The sequence below is a fragment of the Mustela erminea genome, chromosome 6 (genome assembly GCF_009829155.1).
Source record: "Mustela erminea isolate mMusErm1 chromosome 6, mMusErm1.Pri, whole genome shotgun sequence".
Taxonomy (NCBI): domain Eukaryota; kingdom Metazoa; phylum Chordata; class Mammalia; order Carnivora; family Mustelidae; genus Mustela; species Mustela erminea.
The window spans coordinates 26,811,477-26,828,168 of record NC_045619.1 but is presented as its reverse complement, the minus strand read 5'-3'; the positions used below and the strand labels follow the sequence as shown (position 1 = coordinate 26,828,168).

General features: G+C 39.6%; 1 long non-coding RNA gene across 8 annotated transcripts in view; it reads right to left on the bottom strand.

Annotated features, from left to right (window-relative positions):
• LOC116593017 overlaps positions 1–9,809 on the bottom strand; it is a 225,731-nt gene extending 215,922 nt beyond the window's left edge. For all 8 annotated transcript variants that reach the window (XR_004286702.1, XR_004286696.1, XR_004286700.1 and 5 more), the window contains exon 1: positions 9,756–9,809. This is a non-coding gene — a long non-coding RNA (uncharacterized LOC116593017). The remainder of the gene's footprint in view (positions 1–9,755) is intronic.
• Positions 9,810–16,692: the final 6,883 nt, after the last annotated feature.

Below are 16,692 nucleotides of genomic sequence, written 5' to 3'. Positions count from 1 at the left end.
ACAGTTCTTCCTGTGAAATTTTTTAAATAAATAAATGAAGCCTTTATACAGCACTCTACAGCCCATGGAAAGTTTTAAATCATTGCCTGATTCGTCCCACCTGGCTCTCATTCTCAAATCTGTGTTTGCTTTGGAATCTAGAGACTGAAATAATCTACGGAGAGCAAATGAAAGAGGCCACAGAGCATTTGTTGGCCAAAGGACAAAGGGGGGTGTTTCTCTCACTTTGTTTAAGTGTTAAAACAAAACTGTCCATTATTCTGCACACTGAATTACTGACAGCATCATAGAGGGGAAGCAAACACATTGATTGCATTTCAAATATAAAGTTGATAGCGATTAGTGAACGGAAGACAGTCTATAACCACTGTCTGCTCTTTCAAGCCATGGTCCTTAAGATATGGTTTCTTATTGAATTTTTCACTCTCATTAGTGGTTTTTAACAGTGAATTTCTAGATACTCAAGTCCAAACCAAGGCCAAGATTATTTAATTCTGAACTGTTAGAAACCCCCAAGAAACCACCCAAAAATGTCCCCAAAAGTTCACATGACCCATATGTATATAGTGAGATTAATATCCCTCAGAAATGCCTCACTGGGGTGCCTGGGTGGCTCAGTGGGTTAAAGCCTCTGCCTCTGGCTTGGGTCATGATCCCAGGGTTCTGGGATCGAGCTCCGCATCGGACTCTCTGCTTAGTGGGAGCCTGTTTCCCCCCCCGCCCCTGCCTGCCTCTCTGCCTACTTGTGATCTCTGTCTGCCAAATAAATAAACAGAAAATCTTTAGAAAGAAAAAAAGAAATGCCTCATTAATGTCAGAATAATTCACTTACACCTTCTCCTGGAAAAACATAACCTTCTATGTCAGAGAATAATATTGCAGAGGTACCAAGACTAAAACAAGCTGAACAGCTACTAATCAGATGGCCAGCTGATTAACTGATTAAGAAAAAAGAAAATATTATTACTATTGGAAAAGCTGGGTTCTGGTCCAATATACTTCCAATGCTACTGAAAATCATTTTGTGTCATCCACAGAAAGCCTTCACATATTTGGTCAAAGAAATGAGAAACTGGTTTCCAAACTGGTTTTCAGTCCTAATCCTATTTTCCATGAAAAATAGTTTATACTTTAAAGAGCTCAGGATGATAATGCCTTTGGAAAAAATTCAATTCCGTGGCTGGCTTGTTATTATAGATACAAACCATCTTAGGTGTCAGCTACAAGCTCAAGCATCTTATTCCTCTCTCTGGCTTTTGGAGCAAGGACATAATAATAAAAGCATCTCCCCTGATCTTATAACCTGAGTTCTGACTAGCCATGAATATGATTCCCAGCACTATAAATAGTCTTATAAATCTTGCCTTCCTAACAGACTGAACTTTTCCATTTTCTTAGATATTAACAATAAAAGTACCATGTATAAATGTCCTTAAGATTTGGGCAAGGCTGTTCCAAGATTCAAAATATGCAGTCCCTATGGACGGTTGGCTTTTCATACGGTTAAAGGCAGTGAAGCAATTCCAGAAGTGCCCAGGGAATAAAGAGGAAAGGCTCAGAATAATAGGGGTAAGGCAGAATCAAGAAAATATCCCGGGTTTTTAAATGCATGATTTTTGTTGTACAGGCAGTTTCAAATAGAGTAATTCAAACCGAAGTGTCTTTTGATTTTTGGTTCTCCATAGGGAAACATGCACAGCAGCAAAGATCGTAGAAAAGGCGAGGGGCAGGGAGCTTGGATACAAAAGGCTTCAATCCCTGGTTCATTTTTCCTAGCACACAGACTTCGGCAATAAAAACAAACTGATAATAATAATAGCGAGGGCGCCTGGGTGGCTCAGTGGGTTAAGCCGCTGCCTTCGGCTCAGGTCATGATCTCAGGGTCCTGGGATCAAGTCCCGCATCGGGCTCTCTGCTCAGTGGGGAGCCTGCTTCCTCCTCTCTCTCTCTGCCTGCCTCTCTGCCTACTTGTAATCTCTCTCTGTCAAATAAATAAATAAATCTTAAAAAAAAAATAAATAATAATAAAATAATAATAGCGAACAGTTAATGAAGCTCAAAGGGAACCAGACCCTGGTCAAGGTGGTGTAAGTGTATTAACTCATTTAATTCTGTGATGTAGTGAAGTGAAGGATGGGTTCTGAGCTACGCTGCTCGGTTCTTTCAAAACTTCCATTTACTAGCTATGTGATCCTGGACAAGCTGCTCTTCTGGAGAATCTTCATACAATGGCATCTAGCTCCTGGACTGCTTATGAGAATCAGTGAGCTAATACTTAGGTTAAGCACAGAAAACAGTGTGTGTTTGGCACAAAGCAGACAATCAACGTTTGCTATTGTTACTCCCACTTAACACTTGGGGAACTGAGACACAGAAAGTCTATTTGCTGAAGACAGGATGATTGATACCTAACAAATGAACCTGTAATATTTGGCCTTTGTAAATAATTGATACATGATAGCTATTTTTCATCCTACAACAAAGAGGTAACTGTGAAAACAACTCTCTGGTTATTCGAAATTGTGCTTTGTCTAAACTGAACACGAGTTCCAAGTGTAGATTTCTAATACAAAACATTTAAGTAGCCGTCAATTATTATCTTACCCTTCCTTTTGCATTCCTGATCATAAATCCAAAGCACATCAATATATTATGCAGACTGAATGGAGATCTACATTCTGCATTAACTATTATACTAAGGCACCTTTCCAGCAGCAATTAGTGTACTGATCTATAAAATGGGCAACCCAAACTGACCCCCTGCAACCCCCCAACAGCAGGGCACTTTCAGGGTGAATTCTCCACTCTCCAGATCCTGGCCTCTACTAGTTAGACAGCCTCAGTTACTTGACACTGAAAAGAGAACACAGCCATTTCTTTGGGACAAATTCCCCTTAACCAAGCTTATCACCAAAACCCACACACAAAACCAGAATGCCAAATGATGAATTACAAGGATATATAACACACCAAGCAGATCTGAGATTAGATCAGCTTATGGCTGTATTCACTCGCTGTGAACAATCTGCATGGAAACTGGATTATAATTAGAAGGCTACTTGATGAACACAGAACCAGTAAGAAGACGGATTGTGCCGTCTCCGGTGTACTCAGAACTGATGAGTTCATAATAGGGCTTGATGGGTCCAGTCCTTTGCTCTGCAGATCTCCCCTCCCAGACATAATTTAGTTTACCCTTCCTCTCAGGCTAATTAATCCCCTTTCTGAAGGACTCATCCTTCCTTCATCTCTGAGAACAACTTCAAGCCTGTTAGAGTCAAAGCCTTGGGGCCTAGAAGCTATCCCATCCTTTCAGGTAATCTGCCTCTTTTTATGTCTGTTTCACAATTTAGCTTTCTTAGAAAGCAATTTCCTTTCCAAAGTTCAAAGTACATAGGCAGGTACATCCCTATTTCTCCAAAATACCAGCATTAAATAATTGCCTAGCACAAAATAAATCCTCCCCAAATGTAATGCCTTTCTGACGCCTTCTTCTCATAGGTCAGCAAGAGTTTTACCTCCCCGTGTGGCAGGTAGATGCTTTCATGGGTACCCAGACAGATCTAAGGGTCAGTTCTTTCATTGACTCATTTAACTTCTATTTACTGGGTGTCTATTACGTGCCAAGCACTGAGCAATGCACTGTGAGTCAACAGGATGTAAAAAAGATACAGACTCTGCCAGCCCAGATCTCTGAGCAATGTGAAACAGACACTAATCATTTACTGCAACCCCACCAGAGAAGGGTAAAGTACAAACTGAGAAAGCACGCTGGAGGGAAAAAAGAAATACCATCCTTCGAGAAGACCACTGAATGGACCCAACCAGGTGGGTTAAAAACCCTTTCCTGAAGAAAAAAGATTTGGGTGGAGGTTGAAAGGATAGTAGTAGGCACTGATGGGGAGATCAGAGAGCTACCAGGAGGGTTTGGGGGACAGAAAGAAAGTTTCAGATGAAGGAAACTGCACTGCAGAAGCCTTGAGTTTTTGTGAATAGAGAGCAGCATGGGACATGAGAGGAATCTAGAGAAGGTCAAAGATATCCAGAGGGCAATGAGCCACTGGGCAAAGCAATCATGAGACAGGTGGTACAAGTAGGAAGGACAGGTGGTCCTCCTTGGGCCATGCAGGACATTGCCAGCCAAAATACAGCTTTTGATCTCTATCCTAGGGTGAAGAATTTTAGAGTCAGTTGGTGATTCCTGATCAGATTTGCCTCTCTGAAGATCACTCTCCCTACAGAGTGGAGAATCAGTGGGAGGGGCTATGAAGGAGGCTGGGGCATCAACAGAAGCTCAGGCAAGAGATGCTCATTCCTCAGTGATTAGCAGAGATGGAGAGAAATGGACAGGACTGAGATACTGCAAAAACAAACGTCCATTAACAGGCAAGGGGTAAGAAAAACTTGTCCCACTGTGTGGGCATTACTACTCAGCAGTGAAAAGGAATATAGTCAATAATGGGACAGAAACTTAGAGGTGCAGCAAAAGGGAACTGACAAGAAAGGGACACAAGGGAACTTCTAGGGAGGAAATCTAAATTGTGTTGGTAACTACAAGGGCATACAAACTGGTCAAAACTTATCAAACATATGTTTAAATGACTAAATTTTATTGTATGTAAAGTCGCTTGATTTAAAAAAAAAATCAGTGCATCTCAACTATTAAGAACATAGATTTTGGACTCATGAGTTTGACCCCTAGTTCTACCACAGGTAAATGTGTCACTCTAGGAAAGTCAATAAAAAGGGGAGGGCGGATGGCTATTCTAAGTTTAGCAAATCACCCAGTTGAGCACATTGTCAAATACAAAGGCAAGAGGGCCTACCGTTCAAATTTCATTCATTGCCCCAGTGAGAGCAATAGGTAAAGCAATGAACATTTCTTGAGTGTGTAGGGGTTAGGACAAATTGCCCCAAGATACACCACTTTGGCAAGGGGATTATTTTGAGCTGAAAACAATCAAAGTCCAAAAGACACAAGAAGAAACTGTGACCTTTCTCCTAACTGCCTAAAAGAATTTAGATAGAGGATCTGCTTCATGGAGAGAGTTATGATCATAGATAATGATAGTATAAAATGAACTGGCATGGTAGACAAGGAAGAACCTAGCAAGGCCTATTTGATCAAAGTCTTCTCTATGTCCCATTGCTTCTGTATGGCCCAGCAAATGTTGGTTTACCAAACATTTACTCTTTTTTTTTTTTTTTTACCCTTCCCATGAATCACTGTCCTTCCCTTTAAAGTCCTAGACCCATACCTCCTTCTCCTTAGTTGAGATACATATATACCTCATTTTGCCTGTCTTTAGAATTTCATGTTTATGTGGACTCCCCATATGTATGTAATTACATTTTATTTTCTCCTATTAATCTGTTACATGTCGATTCGATTCTTAGACCAGCCAGAAGAATCTTGAAAGGTAAAGGAAAAGTTTTCTTCCTCAAAAAGTGCTTCCTATTCTTAGGCATGTGGTAGGCCCTACAGATGTCTCATTTGGTCCTAATAAATACTTAAGAGGTGACCATTGTTCTTCTAGCTTTGAAATGTAGAAATCTCCCAGAAAACAGTAGCTTGGCCAAAGTTATTTAGAGAGTGAACATAGAACCCAAGGTCCTCGTAGGGGTGAGAGAATGCCATCTTAGACCCACCTTCAGTGATCTAGGAGGAAACCTGAGGATCCTCACAGGAAATTTTCCAAAAGGCAGCACTTAAACACAGGTTATTTTAAATGCACACAATAGGGAGTACCTGGGTAGTTCAGTCAGTTGAATATCTGACTCTTGATTTCAGCTCAGGTTGTGATCTCAGAGTTGTGAGATCAAGCCCCACATCAGGCTCTGTGCTCACTGGGGAGTCTGAGATTCTTACCCTCTCCTTCCAACCTTCCCCCTGCTTCCTCTCTCTCTCTCTAAAGTAAATAAATAAAATTTTTTTAAAGAAATCAACTTTAAATGCACACAAATGAACACTTACTATTTTGCTTTTATTGTATTCATCATTAAGGTTACTGTGTTAAGTCTATTCAGGCTGCTGTAACAAAATATCACAGACTGGGTAACTTATAAACAACATAAATTTACCTCCCCCAGTACTGGAGGCTAGAATTCTGAGATCAGGGGGCCTGGTCCGGTGAGAGCCCTCTTCCAAGTTGCAGACTTTTTCATAGATCCTGACAAGGTGGCGGAGGACAAGGGAGCTCTCTTCAGCATTAATCGCATTCATGGCAACTCTGCTCTCACTACCAAACCGCTTCCCCAAGACTCCACCTCCTCATACCATCACCAATGGGCTTTGAATAGTGACGGCGGTTTTCTGATCGTGATAAATTAAATTTCCTTTCTAAAAATAAGTTTTAATTTTTAAATAAATCAAATTAAAACTATGAAGGAACTGACAGGATGGACACTACTTAGATATCTCAAAATGGTCGAGAGGATTTGGAAATGACTGAAGTTGAGAAAGGCTGAGTCGGCCCAGTAGACAAAGCCTAGGGCCCCAAGATACCAGGAAGATGGGCCAGGGAGGCAGAGAGGATGCGGGCTGGGGCTACAGCAACCTTAGACAGACTGAGAAGAGAGTTTATATTCATGTCCGTGCTACCTCCCATTTGAGTGATGCCATGACAGCTAGGGGCAAAACCTGGGCCTTGGAGAAGGAATAAAAACAGGGAAGGCAAGAGGAAGAAAAATCAGGGAAAGACAGGAAGAGAACGAGAGCAAATGATACGGATAGGGCATCTATCAATGCCAGACCAGAAACCAGTGCTATCGTTTTTCAACTCCAGCGAGGACAGCTTTGTAGGGAAAGCCAAAACAGCTCAAAGCTTTTCTTAGAATCTCTTTTCCTCTATGAACTAAGGGAAATCCAGCTGTAAAATGATCATTTTCAGAAACAAAAGAATTAAAATAATGAATCTTCTTGTACTTTCAACTTCACTCTGTTACTGTCACAGGTGGCTTTTGGAGATGAGACAAGAGACAATAGAATAAAATTATTCGTAGAAAAAAAAAAACAACAATGCTCTGCAAACTGCATATTTAAATCCATTGCCTCTTACATCAGGCACTGTATTTCTTAAGCAAAGTCTTTGCAGAGCACCTGGATGGCACACATGATACATTCTTCTTAAACCCAGGACTGATTTGTTTGTTTGTTTTCCTAGTCTCATATCAAAACTAATCCTTAGGGGATTTTTTAAATGGTTATGGAATTTATTTTATGCCATGTTTTCCTTCCTGTTTCTCTCAGCAGTTCTAGCATGTTCTAACTTAAGATTTGGTCAAATTAACTTCTAAGCAAAGCCCTTAAATTCTACTCTAATGCCTATACCACCATCAGCTCTCAAACACACACTGTCTGTGCCTAGGTTCTCAGTCCTAGAAGGTTCTTATATTCACCTTTGGAATGAAAGTTCTTATACTGCTATAGAAATTCCTATACTCACCTAAGGAAAGATCAAGAGGAAGGGAAGTTAAAGAGCTTTTCTAGATCTGCAAATTAGTCTGAAGGATGGAGAGTCAGGAGAGCAGGGATAGAACAATGAGAGGTGGTCAGAGGTCACAGTCAGACAAGGAGCCGACCAGGAGAAAGAAGCAGATAATCCACACCCTACCGTGAAATCTCCAGGGGAAGAAAAAAGAGTTCACAAACCAGGAAACTGTAGCATCTGGAGAATGATGGTAGTTCTGGAGAATGCTTGATTCAAAATGGACACGAATGAAGGTTTGCTGATTGTATCAGTAAATATATGAATGATTGCCCAAGCTAGAGGGCCCATGGTAGTCTCAAGAGAGAGAAAGTAGGAGCTGATCACCCAGAAGCTTATCCTTATGCTTCTCCAGTCTCAGTCAAAGATGTGTTGAAGACCAGAGGATACATCAGGTACCTTAGCCCCCTTGTCCAGACCTATTTATTAGATCAATATGGGACATGGCATCTCTCCTCCTACATTGTACAATAAAGACCATATAATCTCCAAGGACCTTCTAAGAGGAAGAGAGGTGAGAATGTGATATATGATAACTTCCATAAGAACTTCCATAAGTTGGGACGCCTGGGTGGCTCAGGTCATGATCCCAGGGTCCTGGGATCAAGTCCTGCATCAGGCTCCCTGCTCAGCAGAGAGCCTGCTTCTCCTTCTGCGTACTGCTCCCCCTGTTTGTGCTCTTTCTCTCTCTGACAAATAAAATGAATAAAATCTTTTAAAAAAGAACTTCCATAAGTAAAAAATGCCCTAAGAATTGGTCTGCTTATTATCATAGCATCCATTGCTTAATGAAATATTTATTGAGAGGTTACTCCCCACCTTATGGTTGATGCAGGACACATGTTTGGTCCTAAACTGTGGTGTGCAGGCAGAAAAAACTGGGCGAAGAGCCAGGAAACATGAATCTGAGCCTTGGCTCAGACACTCAGTGACTTTGAGAAAGGGCATTCCAAGTGGAAAATAACTTGTGAGCCATCCCAGAGAGATAAGAAACACCATATGAGTTCAAGAAATTTCAAGAAGCATGGTGTTCAACAAAAGTGTCTGGCGGGCAAGGCAAGGTTTTCGGTTCATATGTAGTAAGTGCTCAGGAAATATTTGTTGAATGAATGAATGAGAAGTAAGCAGAAACAGATCACAGAAGACCTCATATTCATTCTATGCTCAAAACCTGGGTTTACCTTGTAGGTAGTAGAGAATCACCAGTGGGAGAGAACTTTACTCAGCCTTAAGTTGTAACTGGGTGCTATGCTATACGGAAAATTAATGTAGGGGGAGCAAGAAATGAGACAGAAAGGCTAGCCAAAATAGGCAATGGTCCTAGAACGGGAGAAGAGCAAATGACTTGGAGAAATCAGAGCTAAAAGAGCCTTTGGCAAATGGTTAGATGAGGAGAGTTAAGTAGAAGAAAACTTAAATCATGGGCTTTTAGGTGATAAGGGGCTTGACGGTAGCATTGATTTTTATAGAAAGTGCATGAAGAACAAATGTGGAAGGGAAACTGATAAGTTTGACTTTAGATATGTTGAGTGGAACATCCAGGTGGAAATTAAGCATTTGAATTAATGAACATTAACATAATAAATACAACTTAAATAAACACTTATTGAGACTTTCTCATAAACCAAAAAGTATTCTAAGCTCCCTACAAACATGAATTCATTTAATCCTCACAACAGCCCCAGGCAGTAGGGAAGGAAAGTAAGATTCAGAGAGTTTAAGTAACTTCCCAAAGTTCTCAACCTGGTAAACGGCAGTCAGTCTCAAACTCAGAATGTCTGACTCCAAATTCCACTTTCTCAACCGTGGTGCAATTGGACATGTATTTGCCCTTTAATGAGGGCCCAGAGCCCTCCCTCTATCTCTTCTTATCGAAACAGAACTCAATCATATAATCGAATTAGTCCCCCCACTGCCCTTATCCACAAGGAATATGTTCAAGACGCACCGTGTATGCCTGAAACCATGGGCAGTACCCTGTGTGTGCAATGTTTTTTCCTATACATCTATACCTATCATGAAGTCTGTTTTATAAATTAGGTACAGTACGAGATTAACAACAATAACTAATAATAAAATAGAATGGCTAGAACAATATACTATAATAAAGTTATATGAATGTGATCTCTCTCTCTCCTGAAAAATACCTTATTGTACTATACTTACCCTTGTTCTTGAGATGATACAAGATGATAAAATGCCTACATGATGGGATGAAAGGAAGGGAATGACATAAGCATAGTGACACAGTGTTAAGCTACTACTGACCTTCTGACAATACGTGAGAAAGACGATCATCTGCTTTCTGGACCACGGGTAACTGAAACCACATAAAGGAAGTCTGTGGTTAAGGAGGGACTACTGTAAAGGGACGATTTTATTTTTTTAAGCACACAAAATGTGAGAATTCCAACCATCAGACTGAATCGTATTATTGCTGGTGATTGCACACAGTCAAATCTCAATCTACATTTTAATATACATCTGGTCTCCAAAGCAAACAAGATATGCTATTTTTGTATTCATTTGTCAAGTGATACTTCTTTATATAATTTATTTAGAGAAAATTAAATCGCATCTGTCATTTGTTAAGTAGAGAAAAGATAAAATCTGTCTTTATATCTATTATAAATATTACAGAACATATTAAAATACACTTCAATAAAACCTTTAATCCTATATCTCTAAAATTGATTTTTTTAGCTTAAAATTACATTTTCCACTTACTTTGTAAAAATAATACAATGATTTTTTTAACTTCTGAGAGGGTTCATGAAATTATATATTACTATGAAATGGATTTGAGACTAAAAAGGTCAGAAAGAAAAAAATTATAAATAAAAAATTAAAAAGTCAATAACTACTGCTTGGCACCAAGGTATAATTTCTGCCACTTTAAGACATTTCAGAACCAAGAGACCTCCATGAACAACAATAAGAAAAAAAAAAAAAATCTGAGACCTTTTCTATTCCAAGGTTTGTGGTGGAGGGTTCACTTTGGCTTGAATCCCTTATAACACGACTAAGCACCACAGGGATACCACTTGCAACTTGGTGGACATGCTCACCTGACGAGCTTCTCTGTTAGAAGCTCCATGCTATTTTCATTTGGCTTTAATCCTTGATAGATCAAGACATAGCTCTCTTTGAAAAGCCAGGTTTAATAGAATGCACACAGGACACATTCTCAGAAATGGAAGAAAACACTTTTACTTCCTTTCCTAGTTACCTAAGACTCTCGAACTTACTGTAACTTCAGCAGGCGCCAAAAGAAAGGTCTTTCCTCTTGAACTTTGGTCCTTCCTTTTGTTTTCATGAATTTTCTCCCTCTTTATAGCTACGGTATAAGTTTTTTTTTTTTCTCCCTGAGAATCAGCCCTCAAAGGAAAGCTGAACTCATCCAGGGTAATGGAGTGATTTGAAGAGCTCATTTGTGACTACTGAACACTTGAAATATGGCTACAGTGACCAAGAAATTAAACTTTCAATTGCATTTGATTTCAATTTATTTAACTTTAAAGACTTTATTTATTTATTTGACAGAGAGAAATCACAAGTAGATGGAGAGGCAGGCAGAGAGAGAGAGAGAGAGGGAAGCAGGCTCCCTGCCAAGCAGAGAGCCCGATGCGGGACTCAATCCCAGGACTCTGAGATCATGACCTGAGCCGAAGGCAACGGCTTAACCCACTGAGCCACCCAGGCGCCCCCTTTATTTAACTTTAAAACCTAAACTGAATTTAGTTGTTGATGAATTTCTGAGTATGTCTGGAACAACTTGGGTTGTTCAATCTATTTTTTTTCAACTGTGAATCATTTGAAATCTAAATGCACAACAAGTATTTTCAATGAAAATTCAGTCTCCAAAATGAGTTGTGCTATAGGGGTTAAATATACTCTAGATTTTGAAGGTTTAGTACAAAAAATGTAAAAGGTCTCATTAATAACTTTTTCATTATTAATTTTTTATGTTGATTACATATTGAAATGATAATATTTTGGTTATGATGGGCTCAGTAATTTATATTATAAAAAATAATTTCACATTTCTTTTACTTTTTAATGTGGCTACAAGAACATCTTAAAATTATTTATTTATTTTAGAGAGAGAAGCATGAGCAGGAGGGACAGAGGGAGAGGGAGAGAGAATATCAAGCAGACTCCCCACTAAGTGTGGAACCTGACATGTGGCTCCACCCCAGAACCCTGAGATCATGACCTGAGCTGAAACCAAGAGTCAGACATGTAACCCACGGCACTACCCAGGCACCCCTACTGGAACATTTTAAATTATATGTGTGGTTCACATTATTTCTACCCACTGGTGCTAGTCTACAGCATGGGCTTTGGTGTCAGAGAGAATCAGCTCCCCTCATTCACTGATCGTATGACCTTAAGCAAGCTACTTAACCTCTTCAAGCCTGTGTTCACTCATCTGTAAACTGGGGGACATTTTACTCTTTTCTGAATAGGCCTGTAGTGAATTTAACATGAGGCAGTGAACAAAAACTTAACCAGAGAGCCTGGCTCATAGCAAAATATTCTGTAAATGTTCACTGTGACTATTGTTGTTTTCATTTTTCACCAACTATCATCCAAATGTTTAGCCAAAGAGTGCCTCGAAATAATAAATGTTAGTCACCTATGGTTGACTAGTATCTCATGAACAGATAAAGTAACCTCATTTTCCAAAATGAAAAGAGGGACTTACGGTCAGATATAGGAGTTTTTCTCACATTTTTAGTTTTTTCACATGAAAAATCTTGTTTTTTTAGTTTATGGAATGGTTTTATTTAAAACAGTAAAAGTGTCTGAAACCCAGACTTCCCTAGAAAATCCAGGGCATGAGGTTTATGTGTAAAAAAATATCAATGCACAATATCTCAAAAGCCCAAGCTCAGCAGTCCTCCATTTAGATTCAGTTTTGAAGGCTAACATTTTATTTATATCCATTTCTTTTTTGGCCAGGATTAAAAAGACCAAATAAATAATCTGGATATACATTAGGAACTTTTGCTTCCAGAAAGATGGAGATGTGCTTTTCTTTATTCCTCCTGCTAAGTAAAATTTTAAAACTCTGGATCTTATATATAAAACAAACTCTGAGAATTTTCAGAGTAAGACTCTGAAAGGTAGAAAGAAGAAAGACCACTAGGGATCTTTCTAAGATGCATAGTCAAACAACTGAAAACTAAAGACAAAAAAATCTTAAAAGCAGAAAGAAAGAAATGACACTTTATCTATAGGGGAAATAATTATTCTAGTCATAGCAAATTACTCATCAGAAATCATGGCAATCAAGGAAGTAGCCCAACATCCTTCTGCCAACCCAGAATTCTGTATCCAGTTCAAAATAAAAAAGAAAACAGGAGTGGCTACATTAATATCATATAAAGTAAACTTCAGAGCAAAGAAAATTATCAGAGATGAAGACATTATTATATTATGAAAGGGTCAATCCACCAAGAAGACATCATTATCCTAAATGCGTATGCAACAGAGTGACCAGATGAATGAAGCAAAACCTGACAGAACTGGAAGAATAGGCAAATCCAGAATTATAGCTGCAGACTTCAATACCCTGTTCTCTGAACAACTAATGGAATAAACTAGGCACGAAATCATCAAGGATACAGAAGAATGCAGTAACATTATTACCCAACAGAAACCAAGCGACATTTATAGACTAATCCACCCAATAATAGCAGAGTACACGCATAGAGCATATACTCAAAGAGACCATATCCTGAGTTATAAAACCTACCTTGACAAATGTAAAAGAATTGAAATTCACAGTGTGTTCTTGAACCACATGCAATCAAATTAGAAACCAACAACAGAAAGACAATGGGAAAATCTCCAAACACTTGGGAACCAAACAATACATTTCCAAAGACCCTATGGGTCATAAGGAAGTTTCAAGAGAAATGGTTTTAAAATACATTCAACTGAATGAAATGAAAATTCACTATATCAAAATTTGTGGGGGACAGTCAATGCAGTGCTAAGGGGAAATCTGTAGCATTTATGGTAGCATTAATAAAAATGAAAAGTCTCAAATCAACCACCTAAGCTCCCACCTTGAGACATTTTTTTTTTTTAAAGCAAAATAAACCCAAAGAAAGCAGAAGAAGGAAATAACAAAGAAAAGAACAGGAGTCAATAAAATTGAAAACAAAAATAGAAAAAAAAATTCCCTGGAATAAAACACTGACTCCTTGACAAGATCAACCGACAAAACTCTAGCAATGCTGATGAAGAATAAAATGAGAAAGAAAAAAAAAAAACCAAATTACCAATATCAGGAATGAAATGAGATATTGCCACAGACACTGTGGACATCAAAGTAATAACAGAAAGTTGCAAACAATTCTACATATACAAATTTGAGGACCTAGATGAGACGGACCAATCCTACAAAAAGCACGTACTGCCACAGCTCATCCAGTATGAAATCAATCATTTCATTAGCCCTGTAACGATCAAATAAATTGTATTTATAATTTTAAAACTGCTGAAAAGAAATCTCCAGACTCAGATGGTTTCACTGGAGAATTCTATCAAACATTTAAAGAAAAATTAACACCAAGTCACACAATCTCCTCAAAAAAAAAAAAAAAAAAAGAATAGCGGATGAAAGAATAAATCAGTTCTTCTTTCATTTAACTTGCCCTCTTTGCTCCACTGCAGCTACCTCCTTTTACTTCTGGAACATACGAACCACCTTCCCCACTTAGAAGAAAAAATCGCCTGGGTGGCTCAGTGGGTTGAGGCCTCTGCCCAGGGTTCTGGGATCAAGCCACTAGTGGGCAGGCTCTCTGCTCAGTAGGGAGCCTGCCTCTCTGCCTGCTTGTAATCTCGTTTGTTGAATAAATAAATAAAACCTTAAAAAAAAAAAAAAGAACAATAACAACAACAAATCCATGCTGCTGCCTTGGTGCATGTTCCCTTTCACGCTCCCAGATTCACGCCCATTCAACCCCGACATCTCAGCTTATATAGCCCATGTGTTATTTCCTCTGGGAAGTCCAGAGTAGGGGGAGGGCCCTGCCTTATGCACACACAGCCCCTGCTATGTTTTCTCTCTGTGGCACTTACTACAAATTTTGTTCACTATTTGCAATGAATGATCTAAGGTCTCCAAGGCTTCTTCAACTAGTCTAGGCTGTACGCTATAAACTACATGAGGACAGGATACCAGACTCCTTCATTCACTATCTATGGCTTGGAGCCCAGTCCCTGAGATCCAGACAGCAGTAGGCCAGTATTTATTGAGCAAATATTCAGTCAAGGTCCTGCAGAGAAACGGAATCAAGAGGATGTGTGTGCACAGACACACACACACACACACACACACACACACACACACACACACTTACCTATCCAGGGCGGGGGGGGGGGGGGGGGGGGGGGGGGGGATTGATAAGGAATTGGTGCCGGTGATCAGGAAGACTGATAAATCCCAAGATCTGCAGAGTGAGTCAGCAAGCTGGAGACCCAGGTACAGTTCTAGTGCAAGTCAAAAGGCCAGCAGACCCAACACCTGGATAGAACAGATGTTCAGTTCAAGTCTGAAGGCAGGAAAAAGCCAATGTCCCAATCCAAAGGCAGTGAGGCAGGCAGAATTCTTTCTTCTTCAAAGGGTCAGCCTTTTTGTTCTATTCAGGCCTTTAGCGGGTTGGATGAAGCCCACTGACATTAAGATAGATAAACTAACTGGTCTACCAATTTAAATGTTAATTTCAGGCAAAATAAAAACATCTCTCACAGAAACATCCAGAATAATGTTTGACCAACTATCTGGGCACCCTGTGGCCCAGTTAAGTTGACATACAATTAGCTATCACATTGAGTTAATAATAACTGAATAATGGGGGGGAAAAAAAGGTTTGTTTGTGCAATTAATCTATCAAGTGTCATAGACTATTGCCAAAGTTCACTGTTTTCTTTTGGCTGAAAAGTATACAGCACCTAATTCATCAGTGAATTCAGTCATTAGCTGGGCTGGGGTCTTGAAAGATAACTATCACTAAGTATTTTTCTTTGTGTCTATTAGCTCTATCCTTCCAACAACTTTGTAAGGCTAAGAGAGGTTATATAACATGTCCAAGACCACACAGCCAGATATGAGCAAAGATATGACCAGGGTGTCTGAGTGCCTCAGTCAGTTAAGTGTCTGCCTTTGGCTCAGGTCATGATGCCAGAGTGCTGGGACAGAGCCCCAAGTTGGGTTCCCTGATCAACGGGAGTCTGCTTCTCCCCCTCCCTCTGCTGCTACCGCTGCTTGTGCTCTAATAAAACAAAATAAAATAAAATGACAGAAACCTAAATTTGTCTTCATAGCTCAAGACTTTATGACTTTTAAGAGCTTCCCGTTAAGAAAACACAATTTCCCAAAACTGAACAACATTGTGTAGCTCAGCCATTTTTTGAGCAAGTTATTTAACCTCCTCAGGATCCAGTTTCCTCATGTGTTAGAAAAGAGTAAAAGCACCCCCCCCCTTTAAGGAGTTGCTGGAGGTTTAATGGAGCTGTAGAATTTAGCATGCTACCTAGACATTGCAGATGCTCAGTAAATGTTAACTTGTAATATCGCTTGATTTCCATTGGCTCTTATTGGCATCTGTTCTTGCAGGCTTCCAAACTCCTGTAAAATCCTTTGGGAGTATTTCTGCTCACATGTGTTCAAAATTCAGTCCACTAGCCACAACTGCCTCATGGCACCTGTAGTCCTCTTCCTCTCCATCATGGCTGGACCCCAACACACCACGTAGCTGTACACACGTACACATATTCCACCCTTCATAAAACAGTCCTTTATGCTCCAAGAGTCCCCCAGGACCTGACCAGGGATCATTATCTGACCTTTTTCCTTTCTTCCTCCTCTGAGCAGACCCTTTCAACCCAAGCAACCCTTGGAGGGTGAGGAGCAAGGAGAAAGGGGCAGGGCTTGCTTCTCGAAGAAGACTGTCTCTTCTCCACAGTATATTCTTGTCCTAGATTAACTGACCATGCAAGCATGGGTTTATTTCTGGGCTTTATATTTTATTCCATTAACCTGTGTGTTTATTTTTGTGCCAAAATTTTGTGTATTTTAAATTTGAAAAAAAAAAATTGTGGGAACCTAGCCTCTTATCTTTTGGGGAAAAATTCCAAATTGGCTTCTCCTGAGTTGATCTTGATAAATGTTCTGCTTTCCATACATGGC